Source organism: Bison bison, unplaced genomic scaffold, assembly GCF_000754665.1.
Source record: "Bison bison bison isolate TAMUID 2011002044 unplaced genomic scaffold, Bison_UMD1.0 scf7180017864304, whole genome shotgun sequence".
Taxonomy (NCBI): domain Eukaryota; kingdom Metazoa; phylum Chordata; class Mammalia; order Artiodactyla; family Bovidae; genus Bison; species Bison bison.
In genome coordinates this window covers 14,416,325-14,420,590 of record NW_011494876.1, presented here as the reverse complement: position 1 = coordinate 14,420,590, position 4,266 = coordinate 14,416,325, and the positions used below count along the sequence as shown (strand labels likewise).

General features: G+C 42.8%; 1 pseudogene; it reads left to right on the top strand.

The window, feature by feature from the left end:
- Nucleotides 1-3,407: 3,407 nt before the first annotated feature.
- LOC104997278 lies at nt 3,408-4,108 on the top strand (annotated as a pseudogene).
- The last annotated feature ends 158 nt before the right edge of the window (nt 4,109-4,266 follow it).

Sequence of the window (4,266 nt, the reverse complement as noted above, 5' to 3'; positions counted from 1 at the left end):
GAGTTCCTCTTCACTTTCTGCCATAAGGGTGGTGTCATCTGCATACGTGAGGTTATTGATATTTCTCCCAGCAATCTTGATTCCAGCTTGTGCTTCTTCCAGCCCAGCGTTTCTCATGATGTGCTCTGCGTATAAGTTAAATAAGCAGGGTGACAATATACAGCCTTGACGTACTCCTTTTCCTATTTGGAACCAGTCTGTTGTTCCATGTCCAGTTCTAACTGTTGCTTGCTGACCTTCATATAGGTTTCTCAAGAGGCAGGTCAGGTGGTCTGGTATTCCCATCTCTTTCAGAATTTTCCACAGTTTATTGTGATCCACACAGTCAGAGGCTTTGGCATAGTCAATAAAGCAGAAATAGATGTTTTTCTAGAACTCTCTTGCTTTTTCCATGATCCAGCAATGTTGGCAATTTGATCTCTGGTTCCTCTGCCTTTTCTAAAACCAGCTTGAACATCAGGAAGTTAATGGTTCACATATTGCTGAAGCCTGGCTTGGAGAATTTTGAGCATTACTTTACTAGCGTGTGAGATGAGTGCTGTCTAGGTTGGTCATAACTTTCCTTCCAAGGAGCAAGCATCTTTTAATTTCGTGGCTGCAGTCACCATATGCAGTGATTTTGGAGCCCAAAAAAGTAAAGTCTGTCTCTGTTTCCACTGTTTCCCCATCTTTGCCATGAAGTGATGGGACCAGATGCCATGATCTTAGTGTTCTAGATGTTGAGTTTGAAGCCAACTTTTTCACTCTCCTCTTTCACTTTCATCAAGAGGCTCTTTAGTTCTTCTTCACTTTCTGCCATAAGGGCAGTGTCATCTGCATATCTGAGGTTATTGATATTTCTCCCAGCAATCTTGATTCCAGCTTTTGGAATTGGCCTAGGAATGCTCTTGGGTTAGAAGAATTAACAGTTAAAATGGTCATGCTACCCAAAGCAATCTGCAGATTTAACACAATCCCTATCAATTTTTTCATGACATTTATCACAAAACTGAAACAAAAAATCCTAAAATTTATATGGAACCCAGAAAGACCCAGAACTGGCAAAGCAATCCTGAGGAAAAAGAATAAAGCAGGAGGCATGACCCTTCCAGACTTCAGACAATACTACAAAGCTACAGTAATCAAAGCAACATGGCACAAAAACAGACCTATAGATCAATGGGACAGAATAGAGAACCCAGAAATAAACCCATACACCAATGGTCAGTTAATCCTCAACAGGGGCTTCCCCGATAGTCCAGTGGTTAAGAATCCACCCTGAAATTCAGGGGACAGTGGTTTGAGCCCTGGTCTCCACATGTTGTGGAGCAACTAAGCCTGTGCACCACAACTACCGAGTCTGTGCTCTACAGCCCAGGAGCCGCAATACTGCAGCCTGTGTGCCTAGACCCGAGCTCCACAATAAGAGAGACCACCACAATGAGAAGTCTGCACACCACAGCCAGAGAGTAGACCTCGCTTGCTACAACTAGAGAAGGCCCTTGCACAACAAAGACCCAGTACAGCTAAAAATGAAATAAAATAAATCTTTTTAAAAATCTTCAACAAAGGAGACAAGAATATATAATGGGGAAAAGACATCTATTCAGCAAGTGGTGTTGGGAAAGTTGGACAACCCCATGTGAATCAATGGTTATGAGAGGGTAAAAGGTAGGAAAGCAAGAAGTCCCCAAGCGGCAGGAGGAAATTAACTGCAAGTGGCAGACATTTTTTCCTTCTTTACAAAAAATTGAGAGAGACACCTGGTTCTGCCTTGAGTTAACCAATGTGTTTTTCTCATGGAAATGTTTTTCTTAAGCTATGTTAATGAAAATATGTATTTGCTTAGGAATCTGCCTGCTGAACGCTGAAGAATTGATGCTTTTGAACTGTGGTATTGGAGAAGAATCTTGAGAGTCCCTTGGACTGCAAAGGGATCCAACCAGTCAGTCCCAAAGGAAGTCATTCCTGAATATTCCTTGGAAGGACTGATGCTGAAACTCCAGTACTTTGGCCACCTGATGCGAAGAGCTGACTCATTGGAAAAGACCCTGATGCTGGGAAAGATTGAAGTCAGGAGGAGAAGGGGATGACAGAGGATGAGATGTTTGGATGGCATCACTGACTCAATAGACATGAGTTTGAGTAAACTCCAGGAGTTGGTGATGGACAGGGAAACCTGGTGTGCTGCAGTCCATGGGGTTGCAAAGAGTTGGACACGACTGAGTAACTGAACTGAACTGAACTGAATTCCAAAAGTCCCCCCACCTGCCTTGGGCTACATAAGCCTGCACAGCATGGCCTTTCCCACCTCACTCTTTCAGTGCCCTTCCTGGTGGCCCTGCTAATATCAATGTGTTTCTCTTGTTGCCTCATCTAGAATTTGAATGATCTGAGAGTGAATCTAATCATGGATTGGTCACCTGAGAGCCAGAAGTGGAGTGTTATGATTTGCCTAGTTCAACTAGTCAGCAGAAGGAAGCCATGGGCAATCATCAGCCATTCATGAAACAGCTGCATGAGGAATAGATGAAGTGGTCAGGTCCTTCTCTTGCTCTCTACTCCACTTAGGCAAAGCATGTGTCTGTCAGCCTTCACTCAAGAATAACCTCTGAGCTCTACCTTACAAAGAAAGTGGGTAGTCTTACCATGAAGATATCCTATCATGGGTCTACAGGGAAATTGTTAGGGCAGTATTTTTCAAATTTCATCAATGGTCCCAATGATGTGGAAGGTTTAATTAAAGCAGACTGTGAACCCCATCCATCATTTCTGGCTCAGTATATCATGTTCCCAAGAATGAGTATTTCTAATAAATTTCCAAGTGATGGTGTGGCAACTTATCTAGGGAACACCACTATAGTAGAAAAATCTATAATTCTTACCCTTCTGAATGGGAAAGGTCAGTTTCTGCCTCCTATAAGTCTTCTCCTATGTGTCTCCTTTACTGCTTATAAAAAATACTTTATATTTGACACTTTTGGAGCATCTTATTTCTGGCCTTTCCCGTCTCAAGAAAAAGGGTTTAAACTAAAAATTCCATGTTTTAATCCTGCATTGATCTTTTTGATGACCAGCCTCATCATTAGTCCATCCAGGAGCTCTCCCAGAGTCACCACATTAGAACAAAGGATACTGCTAACACTCAGGAAATCATAAGAATTTCAGGAACTCTGTATCAAAATCCAGTTCAAAGACAAAATATTAGAACAAAAGATACTCCTCATGCTCTTATCACTTAAGAAATTACAAGAGTGCTTCCTAGGACTCTCTAGGTTTCTACCATTTCTCTGTGGTGGTTCTTGTTTCTCCACTCATGCTATTCCTGCCTCTTCCCCTCGCCTCCTGGATTTAACAAGCTCTCCTGAGGCCTAGGCCTCCAAGTGTTGGGGGAAAACTGTATCAGCCACATTGGCAAGATCAAAGCCATGTTCATTTCCAGGGCAAAGATCATGAAGCCCAATGGTGAGAAGCTGGACAAGTTCTGGTCTGAAATCTTCTACACCCTCCTAGAGTTGTAGATGAACTCAGACCTGAAAACTCAGCTGCGGGAGCTGAACATCACAGCTGCCAAGGCCACTGAAGTTAGTGTTGGTCAAAAAGCTCTTTTAATCTTTGTTTTTATTCCTCAAATGAAATATTTCCAAAAATTCCAGGTCTGACTACTGCGTGACTTGGAGAAGTTCAGCAGGAAACACGTCGTCTGTTGCTCAGAGAAGAATTCTGCCTAAGCCAACTCAAAAAACCATACAAAAAAATAAGCAAAAGCATCCCAGGAGCTGCAGTCTGACAACCGTGCATGATGTAATCCTGGAAGATTTGGTTTCCCCAAGTGAGATTACAGGCAAGAGAATCTGCAAGAAACTGAATGGCAGCTGGCTCATAAAGGTTCATTTGGATAAAACACAGCAGAACAATGTGGAACACAAAGTTGAAACATTTTCTGGTGTCTGTAAGAAGCTCATGGGTGAACTCCCCAATGGTTCAGTGGTTAGGAATCCGCCTGCCAGTGCACGGGACATGGGTTCGATCCCTGGTCTGGGAAGATTCCACATGCCATGGGGCAACTAAGCCCACGCGCCACAACTACTGAGCCTGTGCTCCAAAGCCCATGAACCATAACTACTGAAGCTCACACACTATAGAGCCTGCAAACCACAAATACTGAGTCCACACGTTATAACTACTGAAGCCTGCCCACTCTAGAGTCAGCGTGCCATCTCTATTTATTATAATTAATAAATATTACTTTTGAGCAGCTGACTTTTAAAATATGTGTTTATTTAT